The sequence below is a fragment of the Oncorhynchus clarkii genome, chromosome 19, assembly GCF_045791955.1.
Source record: "Oncorhynchus clarkii lewisi isolate Uvic-CL-2024 chromosome 19, UVic_Ocla_1.0, whole genome shotgun sequence".
NCBI lineage: Eukaryota > Metazoa > Chordata > Actinopteri > Salmoniformes > Salmonidae > Oncorhynchus > Oncorhynchus clarkii.
In genome coordinates this window covers 48,694,787-48,722,700 of record NC_092165.1, presented here as the reverse complement: position 1 = coordinate 48,722,700, position 27,914 = coordinate 48,694,787, and the positions used below count along the sequence as shown (strand labels likewise).

Here is a 27,914-nt window from a genome sequence, read left to right as displayed (position 1 = left end):
CGCAAGTATAAACATCATTGGACCACATACAGCTCAGAAAGGAGACGCGTTCTGTCTCCTAGAGATGAACGTACTTTGGTGCGAAAAATGCAAATCAATCCCAGAACAACAGAAAAGGACCTTCTGAAGATGCTGGAGGAAACAGGTACAAAAGTATCTATATCCACAGTAAAATGTGTCCTATATCGACATAACCTGAAAGGCCGCTCAGCAAGGAAGAAGCCACTGCTCCAAAACTGCCTTAAAAATGTCAGACTACGGTTTGCAACTGCACATGGGGACAAAGATCGTACTTTTTGGAGAAATGTCCTCTGACCTGATGAAAAAATGTTTTTAACTGTTTGGCCATAATGACCATCGTTATGTTTGGAGGGAAAAGGTGGATGCTTGCAAGCCGAGGAACACCATCCCAACCGTGAAGCTCGGGGGTGGCAGCATCATGTTGTGGGGGTGCTTTGCTGCAGGAGGGACTGGTGCACTTCACAAAATAGATGGCTTCATGAGGAAAGAAAATTATGTGGATATATTGAAGCAAAATCTCAAGTCATCAGTTAGTTAAAGCTTGATCACAAATGGGTCTTCCAAATGGACAATGACCCCCCGCATACTTCCAAAGTTGTGGTAAAATGCCTTAAGGACAACAAAGTCAAGGTATTGGAGTGGCCATCACAAAGCCCTGGCCTCAATCCCATAGTAAATTTGTGGGCACAACTGAAAAAGCGTGTGTGAGCAAGGAGGTCTACAATCCTGACTCAGTTACACCAGCTCTGTCAGGAGGAATGGGCCAAAATCCACCCAACTTATTGTGGGAAGCTTGTGGAAGGCTACCCGAAATGTTTGACCCAAGTTAAACGATTTTAAAGGCAATGCTACCAAATACTAATTGAGCGTATGTAAACTTCTGACCCACTGGGAATGTGATGAAAGAAAGAAAACTATTATTCTGACATTTCACATTCTTAAAATACAGTGGCGATCCTAACTGACCTAGGACAGGGAGTGTTTACTAGAATTAAATGTCAGGAATTGTGAAAAACTAAGTTTAAATGTATTTGGCTAAGGTGTATGTAAACTTCCGACTTCAACTCTATTTAGATTTGTTTAACAATTGTTTTGTTGCTACATGATTCCATATGTGTTATTTCATAGTTTTGATGTCTTCACTATTATTCTACAATGTAGAAATTATTAAAATAAAGAAAAACCCATTAATGTGTAGGTGTGTCCAAACTTTTGACTGGTACTGTAAGCGAAAACATTAGATAAGGGAAGTGTCTGCATGTTTTGTTTAGGAATGGGAGGACAGGGAAATAGAGGAAACTAAGGGAGAACAAAGGGTATAGGGAGAGAGGAAGAGGAAGGAAGAGAGACAAAGAGAGTTTTAAAAGGCTAGAGATGAATAGAGAGCAATATAGAGAGGGAAGGGAGGTTGAGAGAAGTAAAGGGGTAGAGAAGGAGGGGATGGAGGTAGAGAGAAAGAGGCAGAGCGGTAGAAAAGGAGGGGAGGGGAGGGAGGTAGACAAAAAGAGACAGAGGGGTAGAGAGGGGCCCCGGCGGTGCCGTGCCAGCGGTTTCTGGGGATATGTGTGAGGTCCCCAGGTGCCAGGTGGAATTGCCCTACTTAGAGGAGCTGTCGCTGTCCTCTACAGTCTTATAAAAAAGGGTTACAAACATTTTTTTTTGGCTGTTCCCATTGGATAACCCTTTTTGGCTCCAGGTAAAACCCTTTTTGGTTTTTATGTAGTACCTTTTTGGGTTCCATGTAGAACCCTCTGTGGAAATGGTTCTACATGGACCCCAAAAGGGTTTTTACCTGAAACCAATAAGGATTTTTCACAAGTTTATCTTATGGAGACAGCCGGAAAAGGAGGGGAGAAGAATCCTTTTAAGTTCCAGATAACGCCTTTTTTCTTCGAGTGTAGCACTCTACCTGTGCCAGCCATACACACGCTCCCTTTCTCTCCCTCCTTTTCTGTGTGTCTCTCTCTTTCTCTTCCTACCCCTCTCTCTATCAGTGGAAGCTCCTCAGAGGAGGAATGGAGGACCATCCTCCTCAGTGAATTTCATAAAAACATGTATTTATAAACATTTAAAAAGTTATCCTTTTTAGATAAAACTATACTAAATATAATCACATGTCACCAAATAATTGATTAAAACACTATTTTGCAAAGAAGGTCTACAGTAGCCTCCACAGCACTCTGTAGGGTAGCACCATGGTGTAGCCGGAGGACAGCTGGTTTCCGTCCTCCTCTGGGTACATTGACTTCAATACAAAACCTAGGAGGCTATTGGTTCTCACCCCCTTCCATAGATCAGAGATCTTGCAGCTTGAATTGACATGTTATCTACCCAATCAAAGGATCAGAGAATGAATCTAGTACTGAAAGCATAATCTACAGTTAGCTAGCACTGCAGTGCATAAAATGTTGTGAGTCCTTGATTCAAAGAGAGAGAAAGACAATAGTTGAACAATTTTAAACAAATTTAGCAAATATGATGACAACGATGTAGGCTGTGTGTAGCGGTTTGGAAAGTTTTTTCCGCCTGGTCACAAACAGCTGATGTGTTGTGCATGAAGTGAGAGGAGGAGAGCACATGTGAGAAGGAATACAACTTGGTTTCTATGAAAGTGATCTGTGTTTATGCCTGATCATTCCGCTGATTCTGTTTTAAAAAGTTTCATCAATGGAAGCAAATGGAACAGAGTGGGGATAAACATACCTACATTTGTCCAATAGAAACTCTCGTTTGCAACTGTTGGACTAAGCAAGCAAGAGTGTGCAAGGCTGTATTGAATGTCACCTCAGTCCATGTGTCAGTATGTCACCTCAAATTTGTCTCTCGACTTGTGTGCATCTACGTTGTGAACTTTCATTCATAGGCTAGGTTGTAGTAACCTCATGATGGATATTCTGTTAGTATCATGTAGTAGCCTAAACCTATCGCTGTTATATTGAACTGGGTGAACGGAATATGAATGACAGTCATCCAATATGCTGTAATAGAAATAAGGCCATGCTCATTATTTTTTCCCCTCTCATCTTAAACAGCAGTGACCGCCACTGGTCTTTATCTCTGTCTGTCCGTCTGTCCGTCTGTCTGTGTCTCAACCTCTTTATCTCAGCTTGGCTATTTAAAACAACAGACCCACATCTCTTCCACAGTTTGCGTGAGGCCAATATCAGTAAGTTCTCCCTTATCAGTGTGCGTGTGTGTGTTTGTGTGTGTGTGTCTATATAGAACTGGAAACTGAAACAACTTGGATGACTGATTATCCAATACAAGGCAGAACGTAGAATCTATAAGGAAGTAAGTGTGTTATAGACTGAGTTTATAGACTACATTCAACAGAGAGATTTTTATTTCCATCCAACCTTTACTTTGCCAAATTGTCACTTGTAAATAAAACACATGTATTAAACCCATTTTAAGGCCATCCATTGAGCTCCACCTGTGTATTGGAATATAGTCTGATGGCTGGTACATGTTGTTCTTTGTTTCTACACCAGTCACACTCTTCACACTAGCGTGTGTTAGCTAACATGGCTAAAGATTCTACCTCACGCTGCCCGGTCAGTGCACTGTAAAATTAAACCAGTGCCAGTCTGGTTATCATGGAGGTGTGTTGTATCATGTGTGACCGTGTTGTAGGCCTGCAACAAAAGAGTGTGAGTTCAATACCTCAAGTGGGTAACTATTCACATCTCTGCGATATGTACTCATTATAACAGTAAACAGCCAAAACAGGGGTATTGAAGCGTAGTACCATAATAATGGGTTTGTTTGTTTGGTAAGTTTGGTCATATCTCATTCAGCCAGATGTAGCTCTATCATACAGTAAGACTGCAGTGAAGTAAAGTTTCAAACTCAGAATGTAAATCATGTTATCTTTTTTGATGAGGTTCCATGATTGTGTGTTCATTGGAACCTGTCTGCGATAGATTTACCAATAGATTTGTTTCTTTAAACTGAAACTATCTTCCCCTATGGAGGGGTCCAAAAAGTGTCTTGAAAATAAATCAATCGCTTAATATCACAAGCACAATCTCACCAATTTTACACGTCATAAAAAAGTAGTGCACTCCAATTGTTAACTGAAACAAACATGGCAGGATTCCTCTGTTCAGAGTTTGATTTGTTTAGTCGAAGGGCAAGCAATAAGTGGTCAAATGATGAATACTTTTTGTTGGCCTAACAAAGGCTCCCTGTCTAGAACCTGCTATTGTAGCATTGATCTGAGCTGTGTGTGTGTGTGACTGAGAGTGTGTGTGTGCGACTGAGAGCGTGTGTGCGTATGTTTGTGTGTGCATGCATGTGTGAGCATGTGCATGAGCGTGAATGCAACTGTGCATGTGTATGTCTGTACGTGAAGACTTGGTGGGTTGAGCCTGTCATTCCTAAGGAGGCAAGCCAGTGCTCCTGTCTTGTCATCCTGTGATACCTCTCATTTGCTGCTGTCCTCTCAAAATTACTCAAACACCTCTCTCTCTCTCTCTCTCTCTCTCTCTCTCTCTCTCTCACTCTCTCTCTCTCTCTCTCTCTCTCTCTCTCTCTCTCTCTCTCTCTCTCTCTCTCTCTCTCTCTCTCTCTCTCTCTCTCTCTCTCTCTCCCTCTCCCTCTCCCTCTCTCTCTCTCTCTCTCTCTATATATATATATATATATATAGTATATGGAGTTGTGTATACAGTTAAAGTAAAACAATTACATACACCTTAGCCAAATACATTTAAACTCAGTTTTTCACAATTCCTGACATTTAAAGTGGGTCAGAAGTTTACGTGGCAAACGTCTCGGGTAGCCTTCCAAAAGCATCCCACAATAAGTTGGGTGAATTTTAGCCCATTCCTCTTGACAGAGCTGGGGTAACTGAGTCAGGTTTGTCGACCTCATTGCTCGCACACACTTTTTCAGTTCTGCCAGCAAATGTTCTATAGGACTGAGGTCAGGGCTTTGTGATGGCCACTCCAATACCTTGACTTTGACGTCCTTAAGCCATTTTGCCACAACTTTGGAAGTATGCTTGGGGTCATTGTCCATTTGGAAGACCCATTTGCGACCAAGCTTTAACTGATGTCTTGAGATTTTGCTTCAATATATCCACATAATTTTCGTTCCTCATGAAGCCATCTATTTTGTGAAGTGCACCAGTCCCTCCTGCAGCAAAGCACCCCCACAACATGATGCTGCCACCCCTGTGCTTCACCGTCGGTGAACAGTTCTATTTTTGTTTCATCAGACCAGAGGACATTTCTCCAAAAACTACTATCTTTGTCCCCATGTGCAGTTGCAAACGGTTTTGGAGCAGTGTCTTCTTCCTTGCAGAGCGGCCTTTCAGGTTATGTCGATATAGGACTCATTTTACTGTGGATATAGATACTTTTGTACCTGTTTCCTCCAGCATCTTCGCAAGGTCCTTTGCTGTTATTCTGGGATTGATTTGCACTTTTCGCACCAAAGTACGTTCATCTCTAGGAGACAGAACGCATCTCCTTTCTGAGCGGTATGACGGCTGCGTAGTCCCATGGTGTTTATACTTGAGTACTATAGTTTGAACAGATGAACGTGGAACCTTCAGGTGTTTGGAAACTGCTCCCAAGGATGAACCAGAATTGTGGAGGTTTTTCAGAGGTCTTGGCTGATTTCTTTTGATAGCCCCATGATGTCAAGCAAAGAGGCACTGAGTTTGAAGTTAGGCCTTGAAATACATCCACAGGTACACCTCCAATTGACTAAAATGATGTAAATTAGCCTATCAGAAGCTTATAAAGCCACAACATAATTTTCTGGAATTTTCCAAGCTGTTTAAAGGCACAGTCAACTTAGTGTATGTAAACTTCTGACCCACTGGAATTGTGATACAGTGAAATAATCTGTCTGTAAACAATTGTTGGAAAAATTACTTGTGTCATGCACATAGTAGATTTCATAACCTACTTGCCATACTATAGTTTGTTAATTTGTGGAGTGGTTGAAAAACTAGTTTTAATGACTCCAACCTAACTGAATATAAACTTCCGACTTCAACTGTATATACAGTGGGACAAAAAAGTATTTAGTCAGCCACCAATTGTGCAAGTTCTCCCACTTAAAAAGATGAGCGAGGCCTGTAATTTTCATCATATGTACACTTTAACTATGACAGACAAAATGAGAAAAAAAGATCCAGAAAATCACATGGTAGGATTTTTAATGAATTTATTTGCAAATTATGGTGGAAAATAAGTATTTGGTCACCTACAAACAAGCAAGATTTCTGGCTCTCACAGACCTGTAACTTCTTCTTTAAGAGGCTCCTCTGTCCTCCACTCATTACCTGTATTAATGGCACCTGTTTGAACTTGTTATCAGTATAAAAGACACCTGTCCACAACCTCAAACAGTCACACTCCAAACTCCACTATGGCCAAGACCAAAGAGCTGTCAAAGGACACCAGAAACAAAATTGTAGACCTTCACCAGGCTGGGAAGACTGAATCTGCAATAGGTAAGCAGCTTGGTTTGAAGAAATCAACTGTGGGATCAATTATTAGGAAATGGAAGACATACAAGACCACTGATAATCTCCAACGGTCTGGGGCTCCACGTAAGATCTCACCCCGTGGGGTCAAAATGATCACAAGAACGGTGAGCAAAAATCCCAGAACCACACCTAGTGAATTACATGCAGAGAGCTGGGACCAAAGTAACAAAGCCTACCATCAGTAACACACTACGCCGCCAGGGACTCAAATCCTGCAGTGCCAGACGTGTCCCCCTGCTTAAGCCAGTACATGTCCAGGCCCGTCTGAAGTTTGCTAGAGAGCATTTGGATGATCCAGAAGAAGATTGGGAGAAGTCATATGGTCAGATGAAACCAAAATATAACTTTTTGGTAAAAACTCAACTCGTCGTGTTTGGAGGGCAAAGAATGCTGAGTTGCATGCAAAGAACACCATACCTACTGTGAAGCATGGGGGTAGAAACATCATGCTTTGGGGCTGTTTTTCTGCAAAGGGACCAGGACGACTGATCCGTGTAAAGGAAAAAATGAATGGGGCCATGTATCATGAGATTTTGAGTGAAAACCTGGCTGGGTCTTTCAGCATGACAATGATCCCAAACACACCGCCCGGGCAACAAAGGAGTGGCTTCGTAAGAAGCATTTCAAGGTCCTGGAGTGGCCTAGCCAGTCTCCAGATCTCAACCCCATAGAAAATCTTTGGAGGGAGTTGAAGGTCCGTGTTGCTCAGAAACAGCCCCAAAACATCACTGCTCTAGAGGAGATCTGCATGGAGGAATGGGACAAAATACCAGCAACAGTGTGTGAAAACCTTGTGAAGACTTACAGGAAACGTTTGACCTCTGTCATTGCCAACAAAGGGTATATAACAAAGTACTGAGATAAACTTTTGTCATTGACCAAATACTTTCCACCATAATTTGCAAATAATTAATTAAAAATCCTACCATGTGATTTTCTGGATTTTTTTTCCTCATTTTGTCTGTCATAGTTGAAGTGTACCTATGATGAAAATTACAGGCCTCTCTCATCTTTTTAAGTGGGAGAACTTGCACAATTGGTGGCTGACTTTTTTGCCCCACAGCAGCACACGGACAGGTCTACTCTTATTTATTTTACTTTTATTTAACCAGGAAAGTCATTGGAAACAGATTCTCATTTACAATAACAACCCGGTCAAGTTAAAGGTAAAGTTTGTCGACATTACTTTTGCAATGATTGTTGGAAGTCATAGATTATGTGATTTTAATTTGATTGTGGTCTAATTGTGGTTTAATATGAGCGGCCTTCTGGGCCTTGAAAGAGATGTTATTAATTTCAGTGGAGTTCTCTGGTGTTGTAATCAAATGTGAAAATAAACCATCTATCCACTATATGCACAGCTATATTCAACAGTCATTCCTTCTTCCCCCCTCCATCCCTCCTCCTGCCCATTCATCCCAACCAGTGTCACTTGCCGTTATCAATTACCCATTAGACAGTGTAATATTCACCCAATATTGCCACTGTGCAACTGGGAGATTTTACAGTGATCAAAACCGACAAATCTGATTTAAACACCATGCATAAATAAGAAGTGGGCGCCCTCACCAATCTAACTAATGAATAATGGATGGATGTTTTCTAATCATTTTCCAATATCGCACCGCTTTTCCCCCAGCCCAACAGGAGGTAGGGAGGATTACTTTTTCATTTATTTTTTTCCTTCTCTTTCCTCTTTTTTTAAAGTAACAAAAAAACACAGACCTCAAATGTAAAAGACAGTTAATGGTGAGGTAAAAAATCCAGCAGGCATGTTGGAATGAGCATTTCTGAGAGATCTTAGCAATGCCTCGCTCTCTCTTTCTCATGGCTTCACATTGCTGCCTCACTCTCATAAGGCATGTGTAGGTGGGAGGATGGGGGTGGGAGGGGTGGGGGGTGGGGGTGGGGGGTGGGGGTGGGGGGGGGGGGGGGTGGTGACACTACATGTGAGCCTTGCTGGTGAAAATATTCAAAAATGCTATCCCATCCTCTCTTAGCCGTCAAAGCAAGCTAAATACTGATTTTAATAAGTGAAAACGCTTCTGATTGATTATCATCAGTGACAACACTCTGGCTTGATCATAATGATATCATGCCTAACTTAATAGTCTTAACTGCCCTTTGTCAAGTTCTCTGAGCTGCGTCTGAACAGTCTTTTTCAAAACGCCATATCACATTTCATCATAAATCATTGCTTATGCATACTTTCATGTGTGTGTATATATTATTATTACTGTTCTCAGATTTTGTATTTATAGATTTTAGGTGTGTATGAAAATGTGTTTTTTTTGCTAAATGCTATATATCCATTGATTAGCTGGAATGGAATGTATCCTGTATCCTTGTTTCACTGTTATATGTGGTTGATTAAACTACAGTAGCTAGCTATCTTATGTATGTACTTACTGTAAGTCGCTCTGGATAAGAGCATCTGCTAAATGACAAAAATGTCAAATGTAAATGTTTCCATGTTTACATACTGCTTTACTCATCTCATATGTATATACTGTATTCTATTCTACTGCATTTTAGTCAATGCCACCCCGATTCCCCCGGTACTGCTGCTCATTCCATTCACCAGCTCCAGAGGTCTACGTCACCGGCCTCATTACCACCAACTCCGGACTGTCTTGTCTCATTACCCACACCTGGTGCCCATTCCCCTTGATTAGTATGTGTATAATTGTGCCCTCTGTTCCTCAGTGTCCTGGTTGATTATTGTTCCCATGTCCGTTGGTATGTGAGTTCCTGTGCTTTTCATTTAGTCTTTCGTGCAGCATGTATTGTGCAGTGTGTATTGTGCACTTGTTATTACGGGTCTCGTCCAGTGTATTGTTGTGCATTTCTTATTACTGGTTTCGTCCTGTGTAGTGTATTTCAGGTCTTGTCCCGTGAATTTGTTAGAGGTTTTACCTCACTTGTCACGACTTCCGCCGAAGTCTGTTCCTCTCCTTGTTCAGGAAGCGTTCGGCGGTCGACATCACCGGTCTTCTAGCCATCGCCGATCCACCTTTCATTTTCCATTTGTTTTGTCTTGTTTTCCTGTGTATAATACCCTCTGTTCCCCCCATGTCTGTGTGTGGAATTGTTTGTTGCAAAGTGATTGTGCATTATCGACTGTTTTGCGACAGGTTATTTCAACACATATTTTGTTGTTCTGAGTGCTGTCGGTTTTGCATCATTTGAACTGCTCCGGTTATTACCCAGTTCTGCTCTCCTGCGCCTGACTTCCTTGCAGCCAGTTATGCACCACACCTGAATATGGAGCAGGTGCCCCTGGTATAGGGGTTGAGGAGCGCGTCTGGGAGAACGCGGCGAGGCTCCACCATCTCGGAGCCGCCATGGACCGCGTCATCCAAACTATGGACCGCTGGGAGAGACAGGGAGTTCCTCCAGCGCCTCCACCAGCACAACAAGGGTCTTCACTACTCGCCTCCCCTGCACCCGGTCCCAGTGGGATTTGTCTCGCCCTTCCCCAGAAGTACGATGGGACGGCTGCACGCTGCCAGGGTTTCCTGTTGCAGCTGGATCCTGGCAATGGATCCGTCCACCGGGCTCCTTCGGGCCGTGAGAGGGTGTCCGCCCTCGCCTCGTGCCTCTCGGGGAAAGCCCTGGAGTGGGCCAACGCCGTGTGGAAGGAAGGAGATGCGGTGCTGGACCAATTCGAGGACTTCAGTCTTCGACCACCCGCCCGAGGGTAGAGCGGCGGGTGAACGTTTCTTCCATCTGAGGCAGGGGACAAGGAGCGCCCAGGAGTTCACGATGGAATTTTGGACCCTGGCCGCCCAGGGACGTCCAGTGCGGGGTCTGTCGGTTCCATTCCCCTGCTCCACCACTCCGATGTCCATGGATACCCTCTGGGGGTCGAGGCATCAGGCACAGCACTCTGGCGGGTACCCCAGGTGAGCCGGCACCATTCTCACCCAGAGCCCTCTGTTGTACACATGTTTTTGTATGTTACTTTTCCTGAGTTTTCTCTGAATTTCCTGCCTAAGGTGCTCGTTGATTCAGGCGAATTTCATAGATCGATAATTCTCCCTTAGTTTAGGGATCCCCATTGTTCCAGTGGCTATGCCCTTCCCAGTTCACGCCTTAGACAGTCGACCATTAGGGTCAGGGTTGATTAGGGAGGCCACCACTCCCCTGGGCATGGTGACGCAGGGGGGTCACAAGGAGAGAATCAGTCTCTTCCTTATTGACTCTCCTGCGTTTCCCGTGGTGCTAGGCCTACCCTAGTTAGCCTGTCATGACCTACTGTTTCATGGCAATGGAGGGCTCTCACGGGGTGGTTGTGAGAGTGCTCAGGGAGGTGTTTAGGGGTTTCCGTTGGTGCTACTATGGTGGAAAGTCCAGACCAGGTCTCCACCATGCACATTCCCCCCGAATATGACGATTTGGCTCTCAACCTTTTCCAAAAAGAAGGCGACTCAATTACCACCCCATCGTCGAGGGGATTGTGCGATAAATCTCCTGGTACCCACCGCACTTCCCAGGAGTTACGTGTATCCCCTGTCACAGGTGGAGACGGCGGCAATGGAAACATATGTCTCTGATTCCCTGCGTCAGGGGTACATTCGGGTCCTCTACTTCACCCGCCTCAAGTTTATTTTTTGCGAACAAGGAGGGAGGTCTGCGCCCATGTTTTGACAATCAAGCTCTTAACCAGATCACTGTGAAGTACAGTTACCCGCTACCTCTCATAGCCACAGTGATTGAGTCAAAGGTGCAGCGTTTTCTAGGGTTTACTACCGGAGGTTTATCCTGGGTTTTGGTCAGGTAGCGACTCCCATTACATCACTGCTGAAGGGGGGCCCGGTGTGTTTGCAGTGGTCGGCTGAGGCGGACAGGGCTTTTGGTCACCTAAGGGCTCTGTTTACCTTGGCTCCCGTGCTGGCTCATCCGGATCCCTCTTTGGCGTTCACAGTGGAGGTGGACGCATCCGAGGCTGGGATAGGAGTCGTGCTCTCTCAGCACTCAGGTACGCCACCAAAGCTCCGCCCCTGTGCATTCTTCTCGAGGAAGCTCAGCCCGGTGGAGCAAAACTATGATGTGGGGGACCGGGAGCCGTTGGCTGTCGTCAAGGCTTTGAAGGCGTGGTGACATTGGCTTAAGGGGGCTAAACACCCTTTTCTCATCTGGACTGACCACCGCAATCTGGAGTACATCCGGGCAGCGAGGAGACTGAATCCTCACCAGGCAAGGTGGGCCATGTTTTTTACCCGTTTTGTTTGTTTTCACCCTTTTGTACAGACCAGGTTCCCAGACTGTCAAGGCAGACGCACTGTCCCGGCTGTATGACACAGAGGAGCGGCCCATGGATCCCACCCCTATACTCCCGACCTCCTGCCTGGTGGCGCCGGTAGTATAGGAGCTGGACACGGACATTGAGCAGGCGTTACGTGCAGAGCCCGCTCCCTCCAGTGTCCCGCTGGGCGTCTGTACCTTCTGTCTGCTGTCCAAGACCGGCTGATCTATTGGGCTGACACGTCACCCTCCTCTGGTCATCCAGGTATCGGTCGGACAGTGCGCTGTTTGAGTGGGGAGTACCGGTGGCCCACCTTGGCCAAGTACGTAGGCACCTGCCAAGAGGTGAGTTACAACCCAACCCGTTCCACAACAGCCATGGTCACACCTGTTGATAGATTTTCTCACAGATCTCCCCCTCACAGGGTAACACCATGATTCTGGTCATTGTGGACCGTTTCTCCAAGTCCTGCAGTCTCCTTCCTCAGCCCGGTCTCCCTACGGCCCTACAGACTGCGGAGACCTTGTTCACGCACGTCTTCCGGCACTACGGGGTGCCTGAGGATATAGTGTCTGACCGAGGTCCCCAGGTCACGTTGAGGGTCTGGTGAGCGTTCATGGAGCGCCTGTGGGTCTAGATCAGCCTTACTTCAGATTTTCACCCCGAGAGTAACGGGCAGGTGGAGAGAGTTACCAGGATGCGGGTAGGTTTCTGCGGTCTTATTGCCAGGACCGGCTGGGGGAGTGGGCGGCGTTCGTGCCCTGGGCAGAGATGGCCCAGAACTTGCTTCGCCATTCCTCCACTAACATCTCCCCCTTCCAGTGTGTATTGGGGTATCAGCCGGTTCTGGCTCCTTGGCATCAGAGTCAGACCGAGGCTCCTGCGGTGGACGACTGGTTCCGGCGTGCGGAGGAGACATGAGACGCTGCCCCTGTTCTCCTTCAGCGTGCCGTGCTGCACCAGAAAGCCAGCGTAGACCGTCACCGCAGTGAGGCCCCCGGTGTTCGCACCGGGGGACCAGGTCTGGCTCTCGCCCCGAAACCTGCCCCTCTGCCTGCCCTGTCGGAAGTTGGGTCCGCAGTTTGTGGGGCTGTTTAAAGTCCTGAGGAGACTATACAAGGTGTGTTACAGGTTACAGCTCCCCCTGATTACCATATAAACCCCTCGTTCCATGTGTCTCTCCTCAGGCCGGTGGTGGCTGGTCCGCTCCAGGAGTCTGATGTGCGGGAGGTTCCTTCGCCCCCTCTGGACATCTAGGGGGTCCCGGCATACGCCGTTCGCTCCATACTGGATTCAAGGGGCGAGGGGCCTTCAGTACCTCATGGAGTGGGAGGGGTACGGTCCGGAGGAGAGATGCTGGGTTCCGGTGGGGGACGTGTTGGACCCTTCAATGCTGCAGGAGTTCCACCGTCTCCGTCCGGATCATCCTGCGCCTCCGGGTCGTCCCGAGGCAGGTGTTGGAGCGCTGCTGGAGCTGCGCGTCAAGGGGAGGGCCGAAGTCGGCTCCTCTCCTTGTTCGGGCGGCGTTCGGCGGTCGACGTCACTGGTCTTCTAGCCATCGCCGATCCACCTTTCATTTTCCATTTGTTTTGTCTTGTTTTCCCACACACCTGGTTTACATTCCCTCATTATGTGACGTGTATAATACCCTATGTTCCCCCCACATCCCCGTGCCTTTTCATGGCATGTTGTATATTCTGGGTGGATTATTAAACCCCCCTATTACGATTTCCTGAGCCTGTCTCCAATCATTTATACAATGTGACACCAACATTTATTACTTACATTCTTTTACTTTCAAATGTGTGTGTATTGTTGTGAATCATTTTAGATACTACTGAATTGTTCGATACTACTGCATTGTTGGAGCTAGGATCACAAGCATTTCACTACACCCGCATTAACATCTGCTAAATATGTGTATGTGACCATTAACATTTTATTTGAATTTGATTTGATTTATTTCTCTGAGAGTGAAGCTGTTAAGTAGCATTTTGTGAAAAACATGATAATTTGTCTCTCTGAATTGAAATCATCAAGTGATAGATTTTAAACAAATACATGTCAGTCATTGAACAACCCCAACCCATGATTAGATAATGAAAAACACACCTCTCTTTCATCATTTCTTTAAAGAGTAAAGCTAATTTACAAACGTTTCTGAAAATGGATATAGTGTTTTTGAACAAAGCTCTTCATTTGTTTCCTTAATGAAAGAAGGCCAAACCAAGTTATGCAAATTATTATTTACAGGTGCCTGCCTGCCTGCCCACCTACCTGCCTGCCTGCCCAATACAATCGTTGGCTTGAATGTGTGCCGGCTAACGGCACCACAGGGTCAAATGCAAGCAGGCTATTTCCCTCAAAAATCTGAGTTAACTAGGGAAAATACAGTATATCCCATTCCTGAATAAATTCAGTGCATTGCAATGAACGTGTAATATGGGGGAGGTCAATAGTTGGTGTATAGCCTACTGTGACTCAGTACATAGGACAGTGACTAACCCAGCTCCCATCCACTGCATTATAACCCAGTCACAGCCAGTGTAACTCATACAGATGTGTATGGTAGTGACAGATGTGTATGGTAGTGACAGTGGTGTATAGGCGTGAATGCGGAGTGCCAGCCCGACCCTATGCAGGACAGGTGAGGTGATGAATGGGAGCCTGTTATGCCACGAGGTGAAAGTGTCCATTAATCACTGCTCTCCTCCACTCTCCTGGCTTTTCCATTACCATGCACACACTCCAACAGGCCTGATTGTTTTTTAATTGGCCTGCCCGCCAGGAAATACATCACGTAGCGCTTCCGTCCCCGAGGAGAGGAGAGGGCTGGAGAGGATAGCACTGTCTTCTTAGACAGATGACCAATTCCAAATCAACACCTATAGCCCTATTCCCTTTCACACTTCTGGTAAAATCTCAAAAGATTGGATAGGTATTAATAATGTGGTAGCTTAATCTTGCCATCTAATAGGATTTTATGACCACCTATCCAAATTGGGTGCAGTTTGATTTCACTCATCAGCGCATTGATTCTTAAGACTTACAGAAACCTGTCATGAATCAGTGAGGCACACTAGATCCCCCTTTCTCAGAGCATGGAAGGATCAGTATTGACATTGCAGAATTTACCTTGGATTTATCCCATCACAAAACCAGCTGAACCACGTCATTCAGTGATTGCAAGGGCCCATCAATGTCTCTTCAACATCCTGCCACTGGTTTACTCAGTCAAGCTCATCTTGATAATACCCACGAGTAACATTATCTATAGGGAATAAAAATGAACAGCATCTAAATAGAAATGGTATGTACATGTTTAAATGGCCTAATCGATTTGATCCTAGTTATGAATCATCATAAGCATCGACCTCCTCCATCCTCCATCATTCTGGATGATGTACAGTATATATACTGTAGTTATATAAATACATTCCTGAGTGTGAATCAGAGAAGAACTGTGTCATGGGCGTGCTCTGGGGGGCTGGGCTGTAAGCCTCTTTAGCTGTCTCCACAGGGGGGGTAGTGTGATCCTCTCTTGGGCCCCTGGGTGGCCTGCGTTAACACGCTCTACAGGGAGGAACACCTTCGACCAGGGGGCTTATTCATCAACTCCCAAACAGACAGACACACTGTCATGTGACCAGGCAATTCTGCCTCGTTTGTGTCAGACAGGCTAGCATGCTAGTGTTAGCCCACAGTCATGCCATCTCACTTTAATAGAGTCACATTTTCACAGAGAAAAACTAGCAGACTTATAATTCTCTATATTTTCACACAGTCATGCTAGCAGACTTATAACTCTCTATATTTTTACACAGTCATGCTAGCAGACTTATATTGCTTAATAGTACACAGTCGTGCTAGCCACATCCATCAAGACTGGCTAGCTAGATAGTTGGGTCACATATTTAACCTTTATTTAACTAGGAAAGTCAGTTAAGTACAAATTCTTATTTACAATGACGGCCTACCCCGGTCAAACCCGGACGACGCTGGGCCAATTGTGCACCGCCCTATGGGACTCCTAATCATGGCCGGATGTGATACAGGCTGGATTCCAACCAGGGACTGTAGTGACGCCTCTTGCACTGAGATGCAGTGCCTTAGACCGCTGCGCCACTCAGGAGCCCTAAAATAATGTTAGTGTGTGTGTGACTATGTGACCTGCTTCTACTCACCTCAGAAAAACTAACATTACCATAGTCATGCTGTCCACAGCACAGCACAGACAAGCTAACTGGCATGTAGCTATATGACCCAGTAGGGTTAGTGTGTATGGAATTCCTATGGAGATCTTTCAACACACATTCTTATGGCTTGCACACACTAGCACACAAACACCCACACACACACTCCCCTATTGCTACGGTGTAAAGGTTCATATCTTAGACATGCGTTTCAGTTTCAACCCACTAGAGTGACGCAGTCGTTATTGTAGAGATACAGAACTACTTCTCCAGCTGCCAGGAATATAACTAGAGAAACTGTTAACAAATGGTTCAGAGGTTATTCTGTGCAGATGTTGTTTTGTAAGAAATCATTAAAGAAAGTTTCATTTTCATAGCACAATTACACTCTTCCTACAATAGCGGACCTTTAATCAACAAAATCTATTATTGTATCCAGGCTTACCAATGGAACTCAATCAACAAAACCAATGTAATTATCTAGAAAAAAGAGATATCAATAGTATTTAAATGGATTCTTGGAAATTGATTAAAAACAAACTTGCTTAATTACTTTTTATACCAAACAAATGTATTGTGATAAAAACTTCAACACTTCCATGTTATGTAACTGTTAAGTAATGTTGCCAAAAGTACAAAAGTATGTTTTGAAATCCCACCAGTAACTGTTTTTCTCAAATTAAATCATAGTGTATTTGTCACATGCTTTGTAAACAGCAGGTGTAGGCTAACAGTAAAATGCTTACTTACCGGCCCTTTCCAACAATGCTAAGAGAAAAACATTTAAATAATAGAAAAATAATACAAGGAATAAATACACAATTAGTAACGATAAGTTGGCTATATACACAGGGTATGTGTTCAGGGGTACGAGGTAACTGAGGTAGATTTGTTCATATAAGGTAGGTAGGGATAAAGTGAAAATGCAACAGGATAGTTAATAAACAGAAGCAGCAGCATATGTGATGAGTCAAAAGAGTTACTGCAAAAAGGGTCAATGCAGATAGTTAAGTAGTTAACCACCCAGACTAAGTATCTAGCATTCTTATGGTTTGGGAGTAGAGCTGTTCAAGGTCCTGTTGATTGCAGACTTGGTGCATCGGTATCGCTTTCCGTGCGGTAGCAAAGAGAACAGTCGATGACTTGGGTGGCGGGATTCTTTGACAATATAGCCCCAGTGATGTATTGGGCTGGACGCACAATGCTCTGTAGCGCCTTGCGGTCAGATGAAAAGCAGTTGTCATACCAAGAGTTGACGCAGCATGTCAAGATGCAGCTGTAGAACGTTTTGTAGATCTGAGGAACCATGCCAAATCTTTTTTGTGGAGACGGCTCTGTTCGGCCTTCTCCACAACTATGTTGGTGTGTGTGGACCATGATAATTCATTGGTGATGTGGACACCAAGGAACTTGAGTCTCCAAACCCGCTCCACAACAGGGCGTGCATTTCCTGAAGTCTATGTTCAGCTGCTTTGTCTTGCTGACGTTGAATGAGAGGTTGTTGTCCTGGCACCACACTGCCAGGTCATGGACCTCCTCCCTGTAGACTATTTCATCGTCGTCGGTGATCAGGCCAACCACGTTGTGCCTTCAGCAAACTTAATGATGGTGTTGGAGTATCGTGCCCTGCCATGCAGTCGTGGGTGAAGAGGGAGCACAGGAGGGGACTAAACACACACCCCTGAGGAGCTCCTTGTTGAAGGTCAGAGTGGTGGATATGTTGTTGCCTACCCTCAACACCTGGGGGCGACAAAGGTACTTATTTATGGAGCCGAAGCACAGATTGAGAATCGGTCTGCACATTGTGATTCACGGACAATAAAAATAAAACTCCAGATATTTTATATTCTGAACTCAAATACAAATCACACATTAGGAATGTGACCAAGAAAGCTTTTTACCACCTGAGGAACATTGCCAAGGTGGGGCAATTTTAAGGGTCTTCTATTGGTTTTTAAATCAATCCTCATTTTTGCACCCCAATAAACTGGGAATGATTTTTATACATTTTTTATCCTTTTTAATTTGTTGTGCAGTAAATATTTCAGTTTTTATTCTCATTTTTTCCTGTGAAGCACATTGCCTTGCATTCCATGTCTGAAATGTGCTGTATAAATAAATCTTGATTTGATTTGATGTCCAAGAACCAGTTGCAGAGGGGGTTGTTCAGTCCCAGGGTCCTGAGCTTAGTGATGAGCATGGAGGGCACTATGCTGTTGAACGCTGAGCAACAGTCAATGAACAGCATTCTCACGTAGGTATTCCTCTTGTCCAGGTCGGAGAGGGCAGTGTGAAGTGCAATAGAGAGTGCATCATCTGTGGATCTGATGGGGCAGTATGTGTATTGGAGTGTGTCCAGGGTGTCTGGGATGATGGTGTTGATGTGAGCCATGAACAGCCTTTCCAAGCATTTCATGGCTACAATGAATACTATGGGGTGGCAGTCATTTAAACAGGTTACCTTTGCATTCTCGGGCACAAAGACTATGGTGGTTTGCTTAACTTACTTCTACCCCCTCCTTTTTCGAACATTCTGTTAAAAATCGCGCAACTTTTCAGCGTCCTGCTACTCATGCCAGGAATATAGTATATGCATATGATTAGTATGTGTGGATAGAAAACACTCTGAAGTTTCTAAAACTGGTTAAATCACGGCTGTGACTATAACAGATCGTGTGTTTCATTGAAAAATGCAAGAAAAACTGCTCTCTGAAAGCTAAAAATAATTTCCATAAGTCACTTTCATGGGTTGTTAAAAGAGGACAAAATTGAATATCGACCTGCATGCAATTCATACAAATTCCACACGATGTCGCCATTGTCATTATTTTCAATTGCATTTTTTGTTGGAAAATCCTACTATCTGGATTCCGTTTCTTCCAGTCTCCACCAGGATGCTGTGAATGTGGACAATGGCAGCCATTGATTTGCAGACGAGGAGCTATTGAATATACATCGCCCTGTAATCATTTTGATAGATTATAAACGTTTACTAATACCTAAAGTTGGATTACAAAAGGATTTCGAAGTGTTTTGTGAAAGTTTATCGTCGACTTTTTTAATTTAAAAAAATGACGCAGCGTTTAAAAACTATGTTTTTTTCTGAATCACACAGCTTCCATAGAAAGCTATTTTGGGTATATATGGACCGATTTAAACGAAAAAAAGACCCAATAGTGATGTTTATGGGGCATATAGGAGTGCCAAGAAAGAAGCTTGTCAAAGGTAATGAATGTTTTATATTTTATTTCTGCGTTTTGTGTTGCGCCGGATAAGCAAAGTCTTTGTTTACGTCGCATTCAGGCATTTTGAGGTGTTGCATGCTATCAGATAATAGCTTCTCATGCTTTCGCCGAAAAGCATTTTAAAAATCTGACTTGTTGGCTAGGTTCACAACGAGTGTAGCTTTAATTCAATACCCTGCTTGTGAATTTTGATCAAGGTTTGAGTTTTAACGAGTACATTTAGCATTTAGCGTAGCGCATTTGCATTTCCAGGTGCCTACTTGAGACATATGCGTCTCAAGTAGAATCAAGAAGTTAAAACATGTACTGTAGGTATTACAGACTGGGTCACGGAGGGGTTGAAAATTTCAATGATGACACTTGCCAGCTGGTCAGTGCATGCTCTGAGTACGCGTCCTGGTGAATGTTCATCTGTTTACTACAGAGAGAGAGATCACATAGTCATCAAGAACAGCTGTTGCTCTCATGCATGATTCAGTGTTACTTGCCACGAAGCAAGCATAGAAGGAATTTAGCTTATCTAGTAGGCTCACATCACTAGGCAGCTCCTGGCTGGGTTTCCCTTTGTAATCCATGATAGTTTGCAAGCTCTGACACATCCGGCGAGCTTTAGAGTCGGTACGTGCGGTCACTGAGGGGATGGCGTTGTCGATGCACTTATTAAAGAAGCCAGTGACTGATGTGTTAAACTCCTCAATGTTATCGGATGAATCCCAGTCCTGTAGCTTAGCATCAGCTTCACTGGACCACTTCATATTGAGCACATCACTGGCACTTGCTGTTTGAGTGTCTGTGTGTGGAGTAAAGGTGAACTAGAGTTTGTTCTTCTCTAGTTGCACAGCTGACATGCTGGTTAAAATGTGGTAAGACGGATTTCAGTTTCCCTGCATTAAAATCCCTGGCCAGTAGGAGCGCTGCCTCTGCATGTGTATTTTCTTGTTTGCTTATGGCCCTATACATCTGTTTTAGGGCGGTCTTAGTGCCAGCATTGGTTTGTGTTGGTAAATAGACAGCTACAAAAAATCTAGGTTTTAATTATATTTTCTAACTCAGGTTAGCAAAACCTTGAGACTTCCTTAATATTAGAGATCGCGCACCAGCTATTGTTAACAAAGACACACACCTCCCCCATAACCTTACCCGAAGCTGCTGGTCTTTACGATGCATTTCAAAAACAGCTAAATGTATATTATCCATGTTCTTGTTCAGCCACGACTCTGAGAAACATAGGATATTACAGTTCTTCAGGTCCCAATTATAGCAGTGTCTCGAATGCAGCTTGTCCAGTTCGTTCGCCAAGGGAACGGAAGGTGGAGGCAGTTTATTAACTCGCCGACGTAGTCTCGTCAGGGAGCCCGCTTGTTTGCCTCTCTTGCATCGTCTCTTCCTTTGTTGATTCCCAGGGATTAGGGCCTGGCTTGGAATGGAGCCGTACATTCACAGCTGCCGACTCGTTGAAGTAGAAATCTTCCTCCAAATCTAGTTTAGTGATTGCTGTTCTGTTGTCCAGAAGCTGTTTTCTGTCGTAGGAAAAGATCGCGGAAATATTATGAACAAAAAAAGTTAAGATCAGTGTAAAAACAAAATACATCAATTAGCAAAATTGGTCTTGAGCCCGTAAAACGGTAGCTATCTACTGCAGCTCCATCTTCATCTGTCTGGCCTCCTGAGACTGTTTTGATTATGTGGGATCCTTGAGATGCTGAGGAAGAGGGTGAATATATGAGATGAGGGGTGGGTAAAGGGAGGGATGGAGGGACAGCCTGGTCTCATAGACTAGAAGTAACATAGTAAACGTTCATCCGAGAAACAAATTATATGATATGTTACCTTGGTATGGTTATGTAAAACAGAAGGTAACTTAACCCTTTACACTCGTGGGACTTGGCCTATATGGATAGGGCTAAATTTAAATGTTTCTTACAGAAGAAATATGAAAAGCATATGCATAACCATGGTAGCAATTGAAATAAAACAGTTTCGAGGTTATGGAAAAAATGATTAGACCAATGGTTAGGACACAACCGCTCACCTGAATACAAACATTACATTGTTGATTGTATGTGCATTTTACATTTACTGTACTTTTCTTTCACTGCATTTGTTGATAACGAAATTTGAAAATATGTTGAATACATTCAGTAACACGATAATATGAGGTAGGTGCAACATAAGACAACAATATTACAAGGGTTGGAGTGAGAGGACTATAACTGCTGTCTCCAAGTGTCCACACACCTCTCCAAAGTGTGCACAGTTCCTAAGTAAATGCAATGCACTTTTATGACTCAAAGAAAAGTCTTCAACTATAAGGTGCTTTTTTGATCTGTCCTAGATCTGCCTTTGAAGAACTAGAGCAAGCACATTTGTAGGTTTGGTTGGAACACAACCCTGCATCCCCACCATCACACAATTACTGTTGTTTACGCAGTCCAAAAATGGTCCATTATAAATCGCAATCTGGGACAAGTGGGAATCATTTGAAAGCATGTTCTATTGCCAACATGACTAACTAAGTTATAAAAAAAAACGATATTACAAGGTTAAAGCTTTCACAATACAATTCAGGGAAACAGATTGTAATTTTGGTGCGCATAGAAAGGAGTCATGAGTGGATTCAGGTGCCTGGGCTGCTGCACATTTCCTTCACAAAAGACAAACATAGACTCATTCGGTTCAGAACAACCCAGGGTATTACACCATGTTGTCTTGTAACTGTACATCAAACAAAATTGACACTGTATGTGCCATTCACATTATGCTGTGGAAATGTGACGTGCACATTTGGAATCATGAGTGTTTGGCTTGCTTGCATGACATCAAAGCGATATTTATTATAATCCTCAATGTCTCATCTTTCAAAATACATACAGCATTTCCCTTACTCAGATAACAAAAAACAAAAGGAGGGTCGTTGGTGGGCGTATAACATGAACGTCTAGAAAACCAACGATTGAGTGTTCGACTCTTATTACGGTCAACTTTTGTAATTTGATCAAAAAGCAACTTTGCAACTACTTAGAATGTTAGCTAACCCTTCCCCTAATCCTGACCTTAACCCCTTTAACGTAACTCCTAAACCTAACATGAACCCTAAGCTTAACCCCTAACCACAGCTAACATTAGCATTCGCTACCTAGCAACCTAGCTAACGTTAGCCACAACCAATTGGAATTCGTAACATATCATACATATTGGAAATTCGTAACATATTGTATGAATTGCAATTCGTAACATATCATACGAATTGTAATGTAACATATCAAATAAAATGGAGGATAGATATCCACAAATGAATAGATACCATACCATATGGATCATAATAATTTCAGTTTACTATGCTACGTCTAACCTTGAGTCCAGATTGGGAGGGAGGGGGTTCCCGGGAGCTGGTCGCATGAGAGCCAGGGAGGGTGCTATCCCTCTATAATTTAATCACATTTGGCTGTCTCCCTGTTCTCAGCCTGCACGGTAAAGCAAGCTAGGCACCGCGGTGACACACACACAGATAGAGAAACAGACACACACACTCTCTCCCGCTCTCTCTATCCCACCTCTCTCTCCCGCTTTCTCTCCCCTCACTCTCTCACCAACACAATCGTGATAAGCAAAACATTTCCTTCCTCATCCTGACACCAGAAAATTATACAGAACATCCCTTCACCATACAGCCTCAGCCGGTCATCATGTCAGAACATCCCTTCACCATACAGCCTCAGTCAGTCATCATGTCAGAACATCCCTTCACTATACAGCCTCAGCCGGTCATCATGTCAGAACATCCCTTCACCATACAGCCTCAGCCGGTCATCATGTCAGAACATCCCTTCACCATACAGCCTCAGCCGGTCATCATGTCAGAACATCCCTTCACCATACAGCCTCAGCCGGTCATCATGTCAGAACATCCCTTCACCATACAGCCTCAGCCGGTCATCATGTCAGAACATCCCTTCACCATACAGTCTCAGCCGGTCATCATGTCAGAACATCCCTTCACCATACAGCCTCAGCCGGTCATCATGTCAGAACATCCCTTCACCATACAGCCTCAGTCAGTTTTCATGTCAGAACATCCCTTCACCATACAGCCTCAGCCGGTCATCATGTCAGAACATCCCTTCACCATACAGCCTCAGTCAGTTTTCATGTCAGAACATCCCTTCACCATACAGCCTCAGCCGGTCATCATGTCAGAACATCCCTTCACCATACAGCCTCAGCCGGTCATCATGTCAGAGCATCACTTCACCATACAGCCTCAGCCGGTCATCATGTCAGAGCATCCCTTCAACATGAAGCCTCAGCTAGACATCATGTCAGAGCAGCCCTTCACATGCAGTCTCAGCTGGACAAAATGTCCCTTCAATATGAAGCCTCAGCTAGACATCATGTCAGAGCAGCCCTTCACATGCAGTCTCAGCTGGACAAAATGTCCCTTCAACATGAAGCCTCAGCTAGACATCATGTCAGAGCAGCCCTTCACATGCAGTCTCAGCTGGACAAAATGTCCCTTCAACATGAAGCCTCAGCTAGACATCATGTCAGAGCAGCCCTTCACATGCAGTCTCAGCTGGACAAAATGTCCCTTCAACATGAAGCCTCAGCTAGACATCATGTCAGAGCAGCCCTTCACATGCAGTCTCAGCTGGACAAAATGTCCCTTCACCATGCAACTTCAGCTGGACATCATGACTCCCCCCAGCTCTATAAAATGTGTACATTGTGTACAACATATTGAGATCTACATCCCTAAGGCTATGGGAAAATACAAATGATCTATCTTAATATGCAATGTAATAATCCAGCAGTGACACGATATGTATTTCTTTCTAGAACCCATTTGATTTCCATTTCTAAATAGCCAGATTATAGAATATTTGTAGACAGAATTTGTGCATTCATCATTATTCCCCCACACACACACAAAGTAAATTGCTGGTTACAGGCACACAATTATTTCAGTTCATTTGTAGATTTAGAGCTTTTTTGTAAAGGTTTGTTTTCTTCACCCAGAGAGACATGTTGCAGTGCCTCAGCCTTCTGCTCTGTGCCATGGTACCATGGTGCCACCCACCAGTGGCATGACAATGGGCCTCAGGATCTCATCACGGTATCTCTGTGCATTCAAATTGCCATTGATAAAATTCAATTGTGTTGGTTGTCCGTAGATTATTCCTGCCCATACCATAACCCCACTGCCACCATGGGGCACATTTCCCATACGTCTGATATCTGCCCGGTACAGTTGAAACCGGGATTCATCCATGAAGAGCACATTTCTACAGCGTACCAGTGGCCATCGAAGGTGAGCATTTGCCCACTGAAGTCTGTACCAACGCCGAACTGCAGTCAGGTCAAGACCCTTGTGAGGACGATGAGCATGCAGATGAGCTTCCCTGAGCTTCCCTGAGGTTTCTAACAGTTTGTGCAGAAATCTTCCTGTTGTGCCACAGTTTCATCCCACAGGTGAAGAAGCAGGATGTGGAGATCCTGGGTTGGCGTAGTTACATGTAGTCTCCGGTTGTGAGGCCAGTTGGACATACTGCCAAATTCTCTAAAAGGATATTGGAGGCAGCTTAAGGTAGACAAATTAACATTTGACTCTTTGGCAACAGCTCGGATGGACTTTCCTGCAGTTAGCATACCAATTGCAAACTCCCTCAAAACTTGAGACTTCTTTGGCATTGTACTGTGTGACAAAACTGCACATTTTAGAGTAGCATTTTATTGTACCAAGCACGAGGTGCACCTGTGTAATGATCATGCTGTTTAATCAGCTTCTTGATATGCCACACCTGTCAGGTGGATAGATTATATTGGCAAAGGAGAAAGGCTCACTAAAAGGAATGTAAACAAATTTATGCCCCAAAATAAGAGAAATAAGCTTTTTGTACATGTAGAACATTTCTAGAATCTTTTATTTCAGCTCATGAAACATGGGACCAACACTTTACATTTTGCGGTTCTATTTTTGTTCAGTATAGTTAACCATGTATGAGAATTCAAAACAGTGCAACACTTTGCCTCGGAAATGTAATATATCCTTTCAACGTTAGCTGAATGCTATAAAGGAATGATAACAATGTAGAGCATTCAATGGTTTGTTAAGGCATCAAATCTCCAAAACAATATAAAACATGAATATCAACAATATGAAAATCCAACAAAGTATTAGTAGAAGTATTCCAGAAGGAGTTTAACACTCTACTTGCCATTCAATCAAACAACTCAGCTAAACAACGCTTGGCATCAGAGATTCCAATGTAAACCACAATATACAGTGAATACACATTTCATATCAACATTCTAAATATCTAAATAAGCTGAGACTCAAGCAATTCTAAGCAAGTGTCATACTGCTTAGTTCACTATCTTAAATTCTAAGTAATATCCTCCTTCAGTTTTAGCTATAACCCTCTTTTGACAATCTACAAACGTATCATTGACAGAAGCCAAAACACTCACAAGAAGATTGAAAGAAGAGTAACCCACCAGTCTCAGAATGCAGTCTTCTCCCAAACTTCTTTATGCTCCAGTATGTCCGTCCTCTTTTCTTTCTTTCTTTCTTTTTCTCTTTTTCTCTTTTCCTCTTTCTTTCTTTCTTTCTTTCTTTCTTTCTTTCTTTCTTTCTTTCTTTCTTTCTTTCTTTCTTTCTTTCTTTCTTTACTTATCTTTTATCCCACTCGTTCTTTACCCCTCACACACTCACACTGCTCCCTGAAAACTTATCATGTCCTCCTGTATGCAAATAATTTTGACTTGAGAGTCGGCTGGAGATGAGGGAACAAGGGAGAAAAAGAGGAGAGAGGCAAGAGATAGAAAGAGGAAGAGGGAAGGAGGAGAGAAGATAATGGTTGAAGGCAGGCAACCAATGGGCCTGGAGCTTAATGGAAAAAAGGAATGAGGGCAGCACCAATGAGGCGAAGTGGAAGGGAGAGAGAGATGAGGGAGGAGAGGCGGCGAAGGTAAGGATGGTGAGAGAGCGCACAGCCGAGAGGAAAGCGCGAAGGAGAGAGTGGAGCGGCAGACAGAGAGAGAGAGAGAGAGAGAGAGAGAGAGATAGAGGGAGGAAAAAGAAGCAGAGGATGTGCGTTGCAGGGGCTAGGTACCCCAGTGAGATAGAGAGACTGCAGAAGAGAAGAGAGGGAGAGAAGGAACACCTTACCGTAGTGTAGATGGCATTCTCAGACAGCCACGCAGACAGACTCCTCACCCAGCGAGACTCACACAGCACAGCACACCGTACCAAGACTGATGAATGGCAAAAACAACAAAGGAGAAGAACACCAAGCCGCCTGGTACCCTAAAGCAAGAGTGCGTCTGTGAGTGTACGTATGTGTGAGAGTGTGAGTGCGATCATGTTCATGTGTGTGTGGGGGGGTACGTGCTGAGAGGAGAGAGAGAGTCTTTCTTTCTCTCTCACTGTGTATATGTATGTATTTGAGAAGAACACATATCCCTGTATCTCCCTCTCCCACAATCTAGCTCTACTGCTCTCTCTCTCTCTCTCTCTCTCTGACTCTCGCTCTCTCTCTCTCTCTCTGACTCTCGCTCTCTCTCGCTCTCACTCTCTCGCTCTCTCTCTGACTCTCTCTCTCTCTCTCTCTCTCTCTCTCTCTCTCTCTCTGACTCTCGCTCTCTCTCGTTCTCACTCTCTCTCTGACTCTCTCTCTCTCTCTCTCTGACTCTCTCTCTGTCTCTCTCTCTCTGTCTCTCTCTCTCTCTCTCTCTCTCTCTCTCTGTCTCTCTCTCTGACTCTCTCTCTCTCTCTCTCTCTCTCTCTCCCTGTCCTACATGTATTCAGGGCTGCAGACAGTCTGCTCCCAGCGTCAGTTCTTCCCACGGGCCCTGGGTCTCAGGAGGGTGGGAGGGGGCGGAGGGATGGAGGGGGAGGATGAAGGAAAGGGAGGATAAATGGAGGGGGATGGGGCGGGGCTTGCATGACGTGTGGAGGGATGTGGACTGCTGTGTTTAACCTGGGAATCTACAATGTGCCCATGTATCCTCCAGGAGGAAGCCAAGATGAGCTCCTCTGGTTCAAGACACAATATGTGGCTGTAGTTCAGCTGTATGTGGAACTGAGAGCAGTAAGATTGTAGAGTAGAATGGAATATGGGAAGGCTGCTGAGCTGTAGTGCACACGGTTAATTAAGGCTGCTTTCCTGTCTGGGCTTTGAACTATGGTGAGCAGCAGAATGGTGGAGGAGATAAATGAGTTGGAAAGCACGCTCGCTGTGTTCTCAGCCAACTCACTGACAGCTAGGGAGTCAGGAGAACCTATTGGCTAAAACCTGGGACATATTTACAGTAAATCATGTCCTGCCGTAGAGCTCTGAAATGTATAGTCATTCTTGTGTGAATGAAAAGGGAATAACAGCACAACATTTGCATTTTTACCCAGATGTGCAAATGAAAGGAAAGCTAATTTGGTACCTGAGACATCATCAGAATTAGATTATGAGTTAGATTCATTTCGTACCGGACAGAGGTGCTAATTCATTCATTTCTACTGGTGAGTTTGAATGACTTGCCAAAGTAGCTTGGAAATCCAGAGAGAAGCCTTGGGACAACAACAGTGGTAAAACAATGGGAGAAGAAGGTAGGCTAGATATTATTATTATTTTTTTTTTCAATACTTACGTTGTTTATATTCTAGACATAGTTATATGAAAATACATAAATAAAAGAGGAAACAAAACACG

The 27,914-nt window shown here is 44.2% G+C and overlaps 1 protein-coding gene across 6 annotated transcripts in view; it reads right to left on the bottom strand.

Moving 5' to 3' along the window:
- LOC139375333 (myelin transcription factor 1-like protein) overlaps positions 1 to 26,518 on the bottom strand; it is a 163,522-nt gene extending 137,004 nt beyond the window's left edge. For 4 of the 6 annotated variants that reach the window (XM_071117020.1, XM_071117015.1, XM_071117021.1 and 1 more), the window contains exon 1: positions 25,705 to 26,107. The gene's annotated coding sequence lies outside the window, so the exon portion shown is untranslated. Of the gene's footprint in view, positions 1 to 25,704; positions 26,108 to 26,377 lie in introns of those variants that run through there. The other 2 variants (XM_071117016.1, XM_071117017.1) reach the window with 2 other exon arrangements.
- Positions 26,519 to 27,914: the final 1,396 nt, after the last annotated feature.